Raw genomic sequence first — 16,659 nt, 5'->3', positions numbered from 1 at the left:
GTCTAGATCTCAATTTGCTGGCTTGATAGAAGAATGCAATAAATTCAAATGCAATACTTTGTATTTACCTAACTAAAAATAAAAAAAAAATTTCGAATTTTTTTTAGTTCTGACTATAACAATAAAGAATCGAAACCACTATACATTCTTAGAAAAAATATTTATGCACATTAAGCACACAAAATGCTGTTTCTTTAAATATAAAACATTCTATTATTCTAACTGACTATACAAACTATATATAGTTACCATATGGCTAAGCTATTTTCTTACATGTCTACTTTGCATACACTTTTTCATCTTGACAGTGTACTTTATTCTTATCTTTTTCTGGGTATCATCTTGTTACATTATGTCATGGTTAATTGTATTATGCATTGTTATATATAATTGTATTAAATGCACAAAGCCATCGAATCAGCGCGGTCTACATTACAACCAAGCACATTAAACCTGAAAGCTTGTCTCTCTTTTACACCAGGGGAATTATTTAGTGAGACAGGTATACAAATTCAATTGTGGGAGTCGATAAGATTGTTCCAAACTTGTTTCTCAACCATTGTCAATAAGTGTTTACTTTTCCACTGGCACAGTATATGTCTTTGACTTTACTTCTTCCTATCCTGTCAATGTGAAAAAGCACTGTAATTTATGTGTTTATATCTTTGTATCTTCAGAATAATGGCTTTCCTTTTTTTATCTTTTAAGATAAACTAAAGAACTTGTAATGAAAGTGATCTGTTTCAATTAAATAATCTTTATTATAATTAAAGATTATATTAATGATTAAACATGGCTGTTTCCTCAGTAAACTTTATCTATCTATCTATCTATCTATCTATCTATCTATCTATCTATCTATCTTCGTCATCATCATTATTAATATTATAATTCAGTTTGCACAGCACAGTTAAATGAACAGCAGGCAACAGAAGAGGGTTGGGAAGACCCTAATCCTGCGAGATTACAATCTAATAAGAGGGGCAAGTGATGTAAAAGGTAGTAACTGTGAGGGGATAGAGAGGGTAAAAGTTTAGTCTTTATCTAGAGGAGAGGTAGGCTTCCCTGAATATTTGAGTTTTCAGTGCCTAAAGGTGGACAAAGTAGGAAATTACTGAAAAGACTGGTGTGGGGAGTTCCACAAGATGGGAGAGACTCTAGGAATTTCCTGGAGCTGGGCATGGTAGAAGATGAAGAGAGAACTACAGAGAAAGAGGTATTGAGGCAAAAGAGCAAAGAGGATGGTTTGAGTGATATTTGAAAATGAGGTTGATGATGTAGCTCAGAGCAGATTTGAGGAGGGGTTTGTATGTTGTTAGCATTTTGAATGCTATTTGTTGGGCAAATGGAAGCCAGTGGAGTGATTGGCAGAGAGGGGTGGCAGACACTGAGCAATTGATAATGTGCATGAGACTGGCAGCAGCATCCTTGATAGACTGAAGGGGGTATAGGCTTTGTTGGCCCACGAGAAGTGAAAATAGTCAAGGAGAGAGTAAAATAGAGGGAATAAGTATCTTGGTGGTGTTGTTGGTTAAGAATGGGAGTATTTTGTATATGTTAAAGAGGTGAAGGCAGCAAAATTTGGACAGTTATTGGATGTGAGGTTTGAAGGAGAGGTCAGAGTCCAGGATTACATCAAGCACCGTGGCATGAAGAGGTACTAATACACGTAATTTTTAAAGTTTTAAAGAGTGGTCTGATATCCATACTGATATATCAGTTAGTAGAGCATTAGTTCAAAATTGGTACTGGGAGCCATGGAAGGCGATTGACTGAACATGGAAGATGATCTAAATAGAGAATAGAAGGAGTCCATGCACTGAGCTTCAGGGACCCCTACAAAAGAAGCGGAGGAGAGGAAGAGATGGAGTTGTAGGTGACACTGAAGGAGTCTTAAAGACCAAGAGAGTGAAGTTTTTTGAGGTAGCGTGGATATGTACCTGTATCAAAGGTAGCAGAAAGATCTAATCATATGAGTACAGAGTACTGGTCATTAAGTATGAGTACAAAGTATAGGTTATTGGTTTTAGCAGTTAGTAAGTTGTTAGTAGATTTTAAAAGGGTGGTTTCTGTGGAGTATTGTAAGTCAAAGCCAGTTTGTAAGAAGTCAAAAAGTTGTTATTGGTGGGGTAGCAGTTCAGAAGGTTGTAGACCAGGCATTCTAGAGGCTGGAAATAAGTGAGAACAAGGAAATGGATCTTACGTTTTTCAGATTGGTGGAGTCCAACAAAGGCTTTTTAAATATGGAGGTAACCAGTGCATGCTTTAGAAGGGAGGGGAAGATGCCAGTAGAGAGGGAGAGACTAGAAATGTGAGTGAGAGAACACAGAATAGAGCAGGAAGGTGACTGGAGTACTTGTTATGGATGTTCAGGCGGGCAGTTAGGGAAAAGTTTAGAAACCTTCTTCATAGTAACAGGTTCAAAAGAGGAAAAAAGGAAAGAATTGGATTTGGTGGTAGGCATGGTATGTTAAGTGGGGGAGATGTCTGGAGAGTGGCAATCTAATCACAAATTGCATCTATATTGTTTTTGAAATGATTGGCAATGTTCTGGACAGCGAATATGTTAGTTGGTAGAGGAAGTGTTGGACAAAGTTGAGAGGGATAATTGCAAAAGAGTTGATGAGACCTGGATGAGAGGGTGGTGGTAACTATAATGAGTTGGACTGTTTGGCAGCAGGAAGACCAGGATTTTATTCTAGCAGGGCAGATTTATACAGGTTGAAGTCTCAAGTACTCACTCAAGAGCATAATGATGTCTTTTTTTACTTTTGGTGTCATCTGTTTGCCAGGACAGTAGCTGTTAGTGCCAAGTTCTGTGTGCAATGAGGGTAGCAAGTGTGTCTGGGGAGGATGAGAATGAGTTGATATAGAGCGAAGGAGTCCATAGCAGAAAATAGAAGAAAAGGTTTAAAGTGGGAAAGGTTTCTACAGGTAACTATTTTTTGAAGCAATAGGGGGTTGAAGACAGGGAAAGCACGAAACACAGTAGGGCTGTAATCAGAGAGAGGAAAGGGTGTGTTGGAGAGGTTGCAGTGAGCGTAGAGGTGCCAGGGTTTTGTCATTCAAAGGAGTAGGTGCCATCAAGAACTGCTGGTGCAAATATGGCCTAATATTATAGATCCATTTATTTCAAACTGCATACAGCTGTTTACACCACAAGTTCTGGATGTGCACATAAATGGGAAGAAAGGAATGGTTTGCATGACACCACCTGTGGTGGTTTATGTAAGGATTTATTCTACTTATAAAGGGCGTGTCCCTTTCCCTTAGATGAAATATTACAGTGCCTCCAGCCATTAAAATACGGCAAATATTTAGTAAACCAATAATTTGGACACCTTGATAATTTGATCACCACTTATTATTAGACCTTGAATTCTTTTAGCCAGTATGATTTCGTACCATACACACAAAATTTGCCTTATAATAGATAAATATAAAATTTATTTATGTACAAAAATTATATATATATTAACACAAAACGCAAAAGACTGGTGATAAATGAATATTGATACACACGTTCAAAGATATATTATGCCAATATAATACACAATAATAATGTTTCTAAATAATGAAATCAATATCACAAATTTCTAAATGATGATAATTATTATTAAAATTTAAATTTAATAATAACTAATAATTTCGAGTATCTCAAAGGTTATATTCTCACAAACCGTGGCCATAGGATTGGAAGAAGATATTCTCTGATAAAATATACTCTAATTATTAATATTTAATAAATTATGAAATATGAAAAATTATAATATGACACCAAACAATTTTAACAGTAATACAGGATCTCTCTACATATATATAACTACCCAATATAGTTGCGATACACTAAGGTAATTCTATGACTCTAAACAACAGAGAAAATAGGCAATGCAAAATTAAATGGACAGTCTCACCACACCCGGAATTCAGACTATGAAACTCTCCCGTGGATTCAGCTGGCAATGGAACGCCTTTAGAATGATGTCACAGGGGAAAGTGAGATAGAGTTCAATAGTGTGGGAGAATGTAGGAAGTTAGAAGTACAGAGATTTAGAAATTTAGTAAAGTTTTGGAAGTTTGAAAGGATGGAAGAGGGGTCTCTTCAGATGTCTTCAGATTTTCTTCTAATGAGGTTTTTCTTCAGTCAGGTTTTTCTTTTGATGAGTTTTTTTTTTTCAATGAGTTTTTTTTTTCTAAAGGTGCATGGGCTTTTATACCAACTAACCCATTATTCTAAGATACCCTCCCACCAGGCTTCTTGATTGGCTAGTTGAGAAATGTATGTACATAAGCTATTTCTCACCTATCCGCCAGGTGGCGGTCTTGTACCATAGAACAATTTGAGTATTGATGATGACTCATACCTCGGGTGGAACTCAATGTAATTTTAGGTATTAAATCTACGTCTTATCCAGATATATAGTTGATCATAGCTATAATGTTCTAAATAAGAACCATGGAATATATGTGTATATTCAGTTATTCTTGTCCCTGAGATACAAGCTTGTGTGAAAGCATCTGTTTCCTGATAAGACATACAACTGATGCTAACTCACAATATATCTTACTTTCCCTCATCTCAATACTCAAGTTAGTGATATACAATTCCCATTGCTGAATATTTGGTGTTGTGTGAAACCTATTCTTTATAACATCTATAGATACTATGCTTTTGTAGTAATATCTTTGTGGTTAGATACATTCAATTCTTAGTCTTAAATGACCTGAATTTAACTTTTAGTCTTAAAAGTGACACATTAAACCAATGTTTGTCCATTGTAAAGAGGAGAGGTAATAACCAGGTGTCCTTGTAGTTTGAACAGATCATTTGAAAAGACTGATATCTCACCAGTCTCCTCAAGGGTTGTTTACTCTTCTCAAACGATACTATAGTTTCACTTGTTGGTGTGGTGATTCACCATTTGAAGGTTTAAAGTCTTATTTGGCTGTCTATTTAACTTTTGTATATGCAGTCTTCCTGACCCCAATATACAAATAGTATTTGTTGACAGTCCAAACAGTCTTATTGTCTTATTGTCTTGGAAAAATCTCACTTCATTCATGATGTACATTTCTCTAGCTTGAGGTCCTTTGACTTTTCACCCAAGACAAGTTAACCCTTAACATCCGGCTATGCTGAGTTGCTGTCATATAGGATTATGTCTTGATAAAATCATGTTTTTGAGATGTAATTTCAAAAGGTCCACAACACACCCACTGTACTGAAATCTAGAGTAATGCTGTTATTTTTGGTATATGTGAAGGAAAGAAACATGTGACTCCAATGTACCTTCTGTTTTAGAATGGCTTTATTGCGCTATGCACTGATTAGAGTAAGGGCTAAAATTCCTTTAGTCCCTTCTCACAATAACCTGTATAGTTATAGTCTTTTGTTGGATCCAAAGCCCTATTCCATAAAACCATGGTTTAAATGGTTGGCTCTAAGCCTAAGAGCCAGCCGGGGACAGCTGCAGCTTCGATGCAATATAGGTGATCCATATAGGTGAATATGTGTGTTTGCTTTTGTTTTCCATCCCACACTTCTTTAAAATAAATGGGGGGGGATGCATGGAGGTTGAAGATGGCGGACATGAACTAAATCCACTCTGCTTCACTGCTCTCTTTTCCAGCTCCTCAGGAACTAACGATAGCTCACACCTGCAGAGGAGCTTCACTACCGGTGTCAGAGCCTGGGATTGAACCTGGGCCTTCTGCGGTGAGAGGCAATGTTTCTTCTCACTGAGCCACCTGGAATGCTGGACCGCTCCCTTGAAAATTCTTTGGCTGATCCTGCCTTTGCCTTGTTTGTATTGAACCTTGAACTCCTTGCTCCTCCCATGAACTTCCTATAAAAGCCATGTCCATACACTTCCTCCTTGCCAGATTATGTGCCTTCGCAGCCAATATCCCGCTTACCGTTCCTGCTGCTGTCTACATCTTCATTACCGACCTTTGGCTTGCTACTGACTACGATTCTGCCTCATCCTATCTACTACCATTTGAGCTGCTCTCAGGGGCAGAAATACCTTTCGGCCGCCTTTTCAAGCTGTCGGAACCTAAATTAAAAGTACTCAGGGTGTGGATCGATGAGAATTTGGAGAAGGGCTTTATTAGACACTCAACTTCTCCTGCAGGAGCAGCCCTGTTCTTCGTTGAAAAGAAAGACTCCACCTTGCGTCCATGCATTGACTACAGAGACATGAATAAAATCACTATTAAAAACCGCTATCCATTACCCTTGATCGCTGAAATGTTGGAAAGACTTCGTTCTGCCAAGATCTTTACAAAACTTGATTTACGAGGGGCATATAACCTTGTCTACATTCGTCAAGGAGATGAATGGAAAACTGCCTTCAGAACCAGGTATGGGCATTTCGAATCCTTAGTGATGCCGTTTGGACTTTCCAACGCCCCTGCAACGTTTCAGCATTTTATCAACAATGTTTTTCGTGATCTGTTGGACCAATTTGTGATTGCCTATCTGGATGATAGCCTTATCTTTTCCGATAATTGGGAGGAGCACAGCAAACATGTTTGCACTGTCTTTGAAAGATTAAGGAAGAATAGACTCTACAATAAATTGGAGAAATGTGAGTTTGAACAAACCCAGATCCAGTTCTTGGGCTATATCATTTCTCCAGAGGGAGTGAGCATGGATCCCGAGAAGATCAAAGCAATGGTAGATTGGTCAGCCTCTGGAATGTTAAGGAAATTCAATGTTTCGTCGGGTTTGCCAACTTTTACAGAAAATTTATAAGAAATTTTTCTAAAGTGATAGCTCCAATCACAAAGCTGACGAAGAAGGGGGTACCCTTCGTATGGACCCCTGAGGCACAGGCTGCGTTTGAAAGGCTGAAAACTCTTTTCACTTCTGCACCAATTTTGGTACATCCCAATCCTGAACTACCCTTTATAGTGTAAGTGGATGCTTCCAATTCTGCCGTGGGAGCTATCCTGTCTCAGCGAAGTGAAAAGATGTAGCTTCATCCTTGTGCATACTTTTATTTTCTTGTTTGATGTCCTCAGCCAAACGAAATTACGACATTGGGAATAAAGAGCTACTGGCAATTAAGGGAGCCTTTTTCTGAATGGAAGCATCTGCTGGAAGGGGCTAATCACCCTGTAACTGTTCTCACTGACCATAGAAATCTGGAATTCATTCGCTGGGCCAAGAGATTGTCTTCCAGACAAGCACGCTGGTCTTTATTCTTTTCCAGATTCAATTTTGTTATATCATATCGACCTGGATCGAAGAATGGTAAGGCCGATGCCTTATCAAGGATGCTGTCTGAGCCTCCCCTGGAGGGCAACTCCGAATGTTCTATCCTAACACAAAAGAACTTCCTAGGGGCCACAAGTGCAAAGACATTCTTGAGTCTTCTCAAAGAGGGGTATGAGAATGACCCTGTCAGGGCTCCCGGTAAGACCAGAGATGAGTGAACTGACACAGGGAAATGCAGGCTCAAGTATGGTGTAACAATATAATTTATTAAGGGTTATACACAAATATAACACACAATGTAACAAAGCCAAACCTCCAACTGATAACGGAATGTACACAGATAAGAGCAGTCAGAGCTGGCGAGGTGGAGTGGTCAGGCGGGCCGGGTCAGGAATCATCGGGCAGACAAGACACAAAGGAGTAGGCAGAGTGTAGTCAGAAGGGCCGGGTCAGGAACAATCAGGCAGACAAGATACCAAAGGAACAGGCTGGAGAATGGTCAGGAATAGCCGAGGTCAGGACAGGCAAAGTTCATTCAGGGTCAGGATCAAGCAGAATCAGGAATCAGGCAGGAAGCAGCAAGGATGCAGGTACAGGGGCTCATGAGAAACATACACCAAAAGCACTGACTGCAGGTCTGGCCATTCCTTAAATACACTTCCTGCAATCAGCCTCAGGTGATGGCTGACTGCAGGAGTGAGCTTCTGGTTGCTGAGAGCACCCGCTGGCCAGCCCTGGTACTGCAGCCCACAAGGCAGGTGAGTCCCACCACCATTGGCAAGTCCATTCCTGACAGACCCACTTCTCAGTGATCCTCCTAGGGACATAAACCTTGAGTTCAAGAATGGCTTTTGGACTCTAGCACATTGTCTCTATGTACCTGAGTCTGCTCGGGTGGAAGTCCTCAAATTAGTTCATGACTCCAAACTGGCAGGACATTTTGGGATTTAAAAAACAGATGAGCTTCTGTCACGTTGCTTCTGGTGGCCTAGTTATAAGAAGGATATCAAACATTACGTGGCCTCCTGTCTGACGTGTGCACTTCATAAGACACCCCAAGCTTCTCTTTTGGGGTTGCTCCAGCCACTTCCTGTTCCATCAAGACATTGGGGGTCAATTTGTATGGACTTTGTAGTCTAATTACCTTCTTCAAGAGAAATGACTACTATCTTGGTAGTTGTCGACCGCCTTACTAAAATGGCTCATTTCATACCTGTTAAGGGGGTACCGTCTGCTGAACAGACTGCGGAGCTGATGGTTTGAGATGGTTTTAAATTACATAAAATCCCTGATGATGTGGTATCTGATAGAGGAGTACAATTCACATCGAAATTTTGGAAAAGCTTTTGTTCAGCTTTAGGGGTAACCGTTAACTTGTCCTCTGCTTTCCATCCACAGTCCAATGGTCAGACTGAAAGGAGCAATCAAACTTTGGAACAGTACCTTCGATTTTTTGTCAGTTATCTTCAGGATGACTGGGTGGACTATCTACCTACGGCAGAGTTTGCCTATAACAATGCTAAACATAGCTCCACCTCCCAAAGCCCCCTTTTCCTCAATACGGGGTATCATCCAGTTTTATTCCTGATCTCCCTATCACAACTCAAATTCCTGCTGTTGCCCACAGATTAACTGCATTGCAGGAGATTCAGACAAAGTTGATCGAGACCTTGGGGGAAGCTCAGGAATGTTATAAAAGGGCTGCTGACAGACATCGCAGATCACTTCCTACCTTTCATGTGGGCGACAAGGTTTGGCTATCTACCAAAAATCTGAAGGTTCATGTTCCATCTGCAAAGTTGGGCCAAACGTTTGTGGGACCTTTCCAGCTTTCTGCTCAGATCAACCCAGTCACCTTTCGCTTACAACTTCCTGACAGTATGAAGATTCACCCTGATTTTCATGTATTACTTCTCAAACCATTTAATGAAAATCCTTTCTCTGGAAGAATTCGTCCACCTCCTCCACCTGTTGAGGTACAGGGTGAAGAAGAATATGTGGTGGAGAAGATTCTTGACTCTAGGATGTTTAGAGGAAAATTGCAATATCTTGTTCAATGGGAAGGATATGGGCAAGAGGAAAATTCTTGGGAGCCTGAGGAAAATATTCATGCTCCTAGACTAACAAGAGAATTCCACCAGAGGTTTCCCCACAAGCCTAGTCCTAAGACATCCAGGGGACGTCCTGTGAGGAGAGGAGTACTATCAGAACCTAGGATTGAACCTGGGCCTTCTGCAGTGAGAGGCAATGTTTCTTCTCACTGAGTCACCTGGAATGCTGGACAGGTCCCTTGACAATTCTTTGGATGATCCTGCCTTGGCCCTGTTTGTATTGAACCTTGAACTCCTTGCTCCTTCCATGAACTTCCTATAAAAGCTATGTCGATACACTTCCTCCTTGCCAGATTATGTGCCTTCCCAGCAAATATCCCGCTTACCGTTCCTGCTGCTGTCTACATCTTCGTTACCGACCTTTGGCTTGCTACTGACTACGATTCTGCCTCATCCTATCTACTACCATTTGTGACCGACCCTTGGCTTGTGACTGGCTCTGCTTCTGTTTGATCCCTAATCTGTTTGATCTGCTTTTGGTTTCCAGCTTGTTCATTCCCTGGTGGGTGATCCTGAGATCTGCACCCTGGTATTAGCACGCAGCCAAATCCATCTCCACCATTAGGAGCTCTGGGGAAAACCGGTTAATACTTAGACCCCGCACCTCAGGTGAGCCTGCGTCATTCCCAGGGTGATCCGCTGGTGTACCAACCCTGCTGGTTTCAGGCAAGCCTTACACTGCTGTAGCAACTGGTCTCTGAACCTGACCCAGACCGTGACAACCCGACTCAGCGTCCTTTGCAGATCCCAATGGGCACAATCGGGCATCAGAAGCCCAGAACACATATAGATAGGTATGTGTCACGGGCTGCATCCCCGGCCTCAAGTGACCACGCAACCTCAATGGCAGTACTGGATGATCGGTCGGCTCATGAGGCAGAGGTAATACACCACCCTGCTCTGTCTCCCCCTTCCCCTGTCCCATATCTTACAGCAGACATTCTGGACGATAAGTTTTGCAAAGTCTGACCCATACTATATCTGCGGCAGTGGGGAAAATAGTGCAGGAACTCAGAGGGGAGATAGCACTGGTGGAAGAATGTACAGATTATTTATTATTACAGGGCTATCAATTTACGCAGCGCTTTACATATATATTGTACATTCACATCAGTCCCTAACCCTCAAGGGGCGTACAATCTAAGGTAGGGGCTTACAATCTAAGGTACAGATCACCTGGAAACCAAATTTGACAATCTGGTGCAGTATGTACATGTACTAGAGGAAGATAATCACATTTTGAAACAGATGTCCCAGTTACAATCCCTTCAAGAAGATTTGGAGAATAGGGAGCGGAGACAGAATCTCCGAATATGCGGTGTCCCAGAATCTGTAGGGGAAGCTGACCTACAAGATTATCTACGAGGTATGTTCACTACATTGGCCCCGGCGGTCCTGGACATAGATTGGCGAATGGACAGAGCCCATCGCTCTCTTGCTCCGAAGCCACCACTGGGCGCGAGACCAAGAGATATCATTGTCCGGTTTCATTACTACAATAGCAAGGAGTCTTTGCTGAATTCCACACGTAACACTGGCTCAGTTGATTTTAGAGGGCAAAAAATTCAAATCTACAGTGATCTGTCCCCTATCACATTGTCTAAGGGATACTTCATCCACTTAATCTCCACCTACAGAAGCATCATATCATATACTGATGAGGCTTTCCATTCAGATTAACAGTAACCAAGGATGGTACTCAACACACAATTAGAGATCTTCAAGAAGGAGAGGCGTTTCTGCGTAACTTAGGCTTACCTCCTCTTCCGGATAAAGCCTTAACCCTACCCAAACCAAGAGAAAACAACACTCCTAACAAGATGTGGACTTCGGCAAGATCCAAAAACAAGACACGCCTACTGATTCCTCAAAGGTCTCCTGCTCCCTGGTTATCTTCTGTCACCTGATGACGACATGCAAAATGTAGCTGAAGTCACTTAAGACTTAACGTATATTGATATGTCTTGCCCAACAATTCGGATATCCCCTTATGGATAAAACCGATACCCCATTGGGATCTTTTCAGATAATGTCCTGTTTATTGCTGTCTATTGTATGTCGTCCCTCCTCCCTATTTTGGTCTCATATTATGTTTGCAAATATTTTCTTGATTTGTTTGTTCTATGTCTGCTATTTTTGTTGCGATGCACTGAATGCGTCTTTCTCAGTCAATGGTTTTGTTATCCTTTGTTGGAACAGCATGGTTTATTTGTCATATTATCCTGCATACATTTGTTTAATGGTCAGATTACACCAACATGTCTTTTCGACTATACTTTTGCAATGTTAAAGGTTTAAATTCAATGAGGAAGAGGTTGATAGCTCTTAGGGAATTCCGTCAGTCTAAAGCAGATATTATTCTTATCCAGGAAACACATTACAAAAAGGGAAGCTCATTAAACTTTGCCCTCAGATATTTTCCTATAGCATACTCCATTATGGATAGCACAGGTAAAGCAGGTGTCTCTATTCTCATCAAAAAAGGCTGTCCTATCCGGGTGGTATCCTCAGTACTAGACACACAAGACAGATTTGTACTACTGCAATGTCAATATGGTGATGTCTATATTACAATCATTAATGTGTATGCTCCAAACGCTAATCAGTTGGTGTTCTTTAGAGATACTATCTCTCTTTTAGTTTCATCACACCCTTTCACGATCTTTGGCAGGGACTTTAATTTATCCATATCTGCTGCATGCGATAGGAGATCCTTTTGGGGCCAATTGCCCTCAAAACATGTTTTGAAACAGTCTACATCCTTCCATCAATGGATCAGAGGACATAAGCTGTTTGATATTTGGAGAATACAACATCCGAGTGCTAAACAGTTTACATTCTTCTCTCCGGTGCACCACATCTACATCACACTAGATTACTTTTTGCTGTCATCCCCCTTACTTAAACAGACAGTTAGCTCCGATATTGTCCCAAGCTCCTGGTCGGACCACTCTTTTCTGGCTTTAGATCTGTTTCTAGATCGATCAAATTTTCCCACTTGCCATTGGGGCCTAAATGATACACTTTTACGTCACGCGTATGTCAGTGCTTCTATTTAAAAAGCATTGCATGAATTTTTTGAACTTAATACGGGATCTGTGTCAGCATCTTCAACTCTGTGGGAAGTCCACAAAGCGTTTATTAGGGCTCGCTTTATAATGGAAAGCTCACGTCTTAAGAAGTCCATACTTCACCAGAAAACTGATCTTATGAACCAATTTTCTCAAGTGGAAAAAAACGTATAGATTCGCCCTCTTTGTCTAAACTTCAATTAGTGGAACAATTTAAAGATCAACTTAGGACACTTGAGGCTAGTTCTATAGCGAAGAAACTGCTATGGATGAAACAGAAGGTTTATCAATACACTAATAAACCTCATAGGATGTTGGCTAATAAACTGAAAGCACATTTGACAACTTCTGCTCCTGAATTTTTGTTTCAAACGGATGGCACTCCTACTTTTTGCCCCCAACAGATAGCCCAAGTGTTCGGAGACTTCTTTTGTAAGCTTTATAACTGTTTATCACCAGACATACACCCTCCTTTCCATAAAGATTAATTTGATGCTTTTTTCTCAGCTCTTCATCTACCTAAACTGAAAAGGAAAGATAGATTAACCCTAAATGCACCTATTACTATGGAGTAATTGTGTGCAGTTGTTAAGAAGCTACCATCGCACAAAGCACCAAGACCAGATGGGTTTTCCTACACATATTATAAGCAATTCATTGCAGATATAGGCCCTGCCTTACTATAACTTTATTCCTCTCTCCTGAGCAGAGAAACACCCCATTTGCAATTTCAACATTCTCATATCACAGTCATTCCCAAACCAGGCAAAAACCTAATGACCCCAGCTAACTACAGACCCATAGCATTATTAAACACGGATTATAAAATTTTTCCGAAACTCTTGGCAAACCGTTTGGCTCCTTTACTTCCCAGAATAATCCATAATGATCAGGTGGGATTTGTCTTGGTGAGACAGGCTGGGGACAACACTAGACGTACGATCAACTTAGTTGATGTACTTCATGGCTCACGAACTCCGGCAGTATTGCTAAGTTTAGATGCCCAGAAGGTATTTGACCGGTTGGGATGACCTTATATGTTCGAATTACTACGACATGTGGGAATACAAGGACATTTTTTAATGCTATTACGGCGCTGCATTCACGGCCTATCGCACAGGTCAAGCTCCCCTATGCCACACCTGATACTTTTCCCATGCTTAACAGAACTAGACAAGGTTGCCCTCTGTCCCCGCTCTTATTTGTGTTATCTTGAACCGTTAGCAGTAGCGATCAGAGCACACCCTGACATAACAGGAGTGATTGTGAGGGGGAAGGAATATAAACTCTCACTTTTTGCAGATGACGTATTATTGACTATAACTAAGCCTCACTTGTCATTACCTGCATTGCATAAACTTTTACAAACCTTCAGTGATTTATCTGGCTATAAAATAAACACTTCAAAGACAGAAGCTATGCCCCTTAATATCCCTTCTCAAGATCTCTTACTGCTCCAACAAAATTACTTATATCACTGGTGCATATCATCTATTAAATACCTTGATACCTATATAACCCCAACTTATGCTCAGTTGTTTGACGCTAACTACCCCCCACTGTTTCGGGAAATTTATGGTCTTCTAAATCAGTGGGATTCTTATAAGATATGCTTCCTGGGTAGAGTAAATTTCTTAAAGATGTCAATTTTGCCAAAGCTACTTTACCTTTTTGAGACTCTACCAATTGCAATCCCTCATGCTCAACTGCAAACTCTACAAAGAGCATTTCTTAGATTTATTTGGCATGCTGGAAATCTCAGAATAGTGAGAACAGTTCTTTTGTCATCTAGAATTAACGGAGGCTTAGGGGTACCAGATATTACCAATTACAAGCTAGCTAGACAAACACTATCATGGTTCACCCAAGAACCTCAGAATAGATGGGCGGAGATTGAATTAGGCTGTATTTATCTGATCCACGCATGTTCATTGCTACGCCCTTTTCATTATGCATCTCCTCTATCTCCCCCCCCCACCTTTACTTGAATCTATGAAATTTACCCTCAAAGTTTGGTCAACTTGTGTGAACTCTCAGCAGTTACTGTCCATGTGCTCCCCATTATTAAACATTTTATATAATCCGGAGCTCCCAGATAGTCTGTCCTATCCACAGGTGAGCTCTTAGGCAATCAATGGGATATTTCAACTCTGTCATGCACAGGATTCGCTCATTTGAAGAGATTAGGGCGTGGAAGTCCACAATATCTGTATCAGCTAGATATACCTATTTACAGTTCTGTCATTTCTTCCAGTCCTTGAATTCCTCTTTAATGCTAGATCGCCCCACAGATTTTGAGAGGATATCTATTATAGGTTCCTCCCAGCAACATCTTTGTATAAACTACTTCTCTATTTTTGAGAGGCCTCACCGTTATATGAAGACATGGGAAGATGAACTCCAATGCTCAATTTCTTTGAAATGTTGGCAGCTGATATGGGATTCTGTTGCTAAGACCTCTCGTTGTGTTGTCCATAAAGAAAGCTTATATAAAATATTGATGCATTGGTACAAGACACCTGTAGTGCTTCATGTGATTAACCCAAATCTTTCTGACAAGTGCTAAAGGTGAATGGGAGGAGTAGGTACCTTGGCACACATCTTTTGGTTTTGTCCACAGATTGCAGGTTATTGGACTACGGTTAGAACAGTATTGGAACAAGTACTCAATGTCATCCTACCCCTAGACCTGCTACACTATCTTTTGTGGCTACCCTTTAGGGGTATCCCCAAGCAATCTAAGTGCATATTCTGACGGCCGCTAGAAGGGTGATACCACGTCTCTGGAAATCAGTTGATGTTCCCACGCTAAATCATCTTTTAAGAGCGATCTCTGAAATCAGGGAAATTGAATATTTTACAGCTCTAGTGGGTGAACACTCAGGTCACTGTTACTCTATTTGGGAGCCATAGAATCATTCTCTCTTTGGTAGATTTCCTTCCTCCCCCCCCCCCCCCCCTTATATAGTCCAGACACTTTTCCAGGTAACATGCCTTTGACAAATAATGTAATCCAACGATGTGCAGGTTTATGTTGATTTCTGTTTTTGTATTGTGCAGATTATCATGCTGTTTATTTCTGTTCATATTTCTCCTGATTTTGTTTTCTTTATACTAATTATGGTTTTCTTTCATTGCAACGTTTACACTTAAAGTGTTGTTGTTGTAACTATGTTCTGTTTAAAAAAAAATGGGCACTTGCCCTTAATAAAAATGTACAAAATTAAAAATAAATGTTTGTGTAATATTAGGCTATATTTGTATTATAGTAGTTCTGGATGTGCTCTTAGCTGTTTAGGGTATAATGCAATAATATGCATGGCTCTACCTGCTGTTCTTAACAAAGGAATAATCTTCTTATGTTTGTGATATGTTATGGAAGGAGACATGTGAATACCTTCTGTTTTAAGAATGCTTTATCGAGTTAAGGAAAAAACAGTAGAAATCCAAGTATTTAAAGAAAAATACTTCTTTTTCTTGGCACACATGAGTGGTAAACTCTTTTGAAAAGGGTTAGGCTATAGAGATAGGAATCAGTTTAGCATTATTAAAGTAATTAAAGAGGTCTGGACACAATCCTAACCTCAAGTGAGAGAGTGAGAAAGTTTTTAAAATGTCCATATACCAGAAAATCTTTGAAATACAACCATTAATGAAATGCAACTTTTGTCTTGGCACACTTGATAAGTATTGATTACTGTAAATAATTAGGCCATATCTATAGTTGTCAGACCTTAAAGGATAGTTCACATTTGCGGCATCCCTTGCTGCCCTTCTGAAATCTATCCACAGTGGACCGCTTTTCAGGGGGTAGGTGACGGGCATCTGTTAGGGAATATGTTGCATCCTCAATGCCTATTTGAATTCTGAGAAGCCAGCAGCATCGCATTGCAACCTTGTGCATTACACACGACTTCAAGGTGGTTACAGCTTGGTCCCTTTTACTTGAATGGGTTGCATCTGAAGGCAATAATGTCCACTGAATATGTCAGGGAGAATAATATATAATATAAAATCAGAAATAGTGTCGCGCTCCACTTGCAATTGCAAAGATTATGAGTGAATAAGTGTTAAATAAATAAATAAAAGTCCCGCATCAAAAGCATATGTAACAATATCACTGCAATTATATTGCTACTACAATCGTGTCCTTAATGAGTCCGTGCCTTTTGGTACTTCTTCTATTGCTGTGATGCAAAATAATAAACGTGCACTTCACCAACCTTAAAAAATATGTTGTGCACCTTCACTGATT

General features: G+C 40.3%; 1 pseudogene; it reads left to right on the top strand.

Moving 5' to 3' along the window:
- The first annotated feature begins 1,180 nt into the window (after positions 1 to 1,180).
- Positions 1,181 to 11,013, top strand: LOC149460538 (uncharacterized; annotated as a pseudogene).
- Positions 11,014 to 16,659: the final 5,646 nt, after the last annotated feature.

The sequence above is a fragment of the Staurois parvus genome, unplaced genomic scaffold, assembly GCF_062004578.1.
Source record: "Staurois parvus isolate SC_StPar_1 unplaced genomic scaffold, SC_StPar_1.0 ptg000226l, whole genome shotgun sequence".
Taxonomy (NCBI): Eukaryota; Metazoa; Chordata; class Amphibia; order Anura; family Ranidae; genus Staurois; species Staurois parvus.
This window is presented reverse-complemented; position numbering and strand designations above follow the sequence as displayed.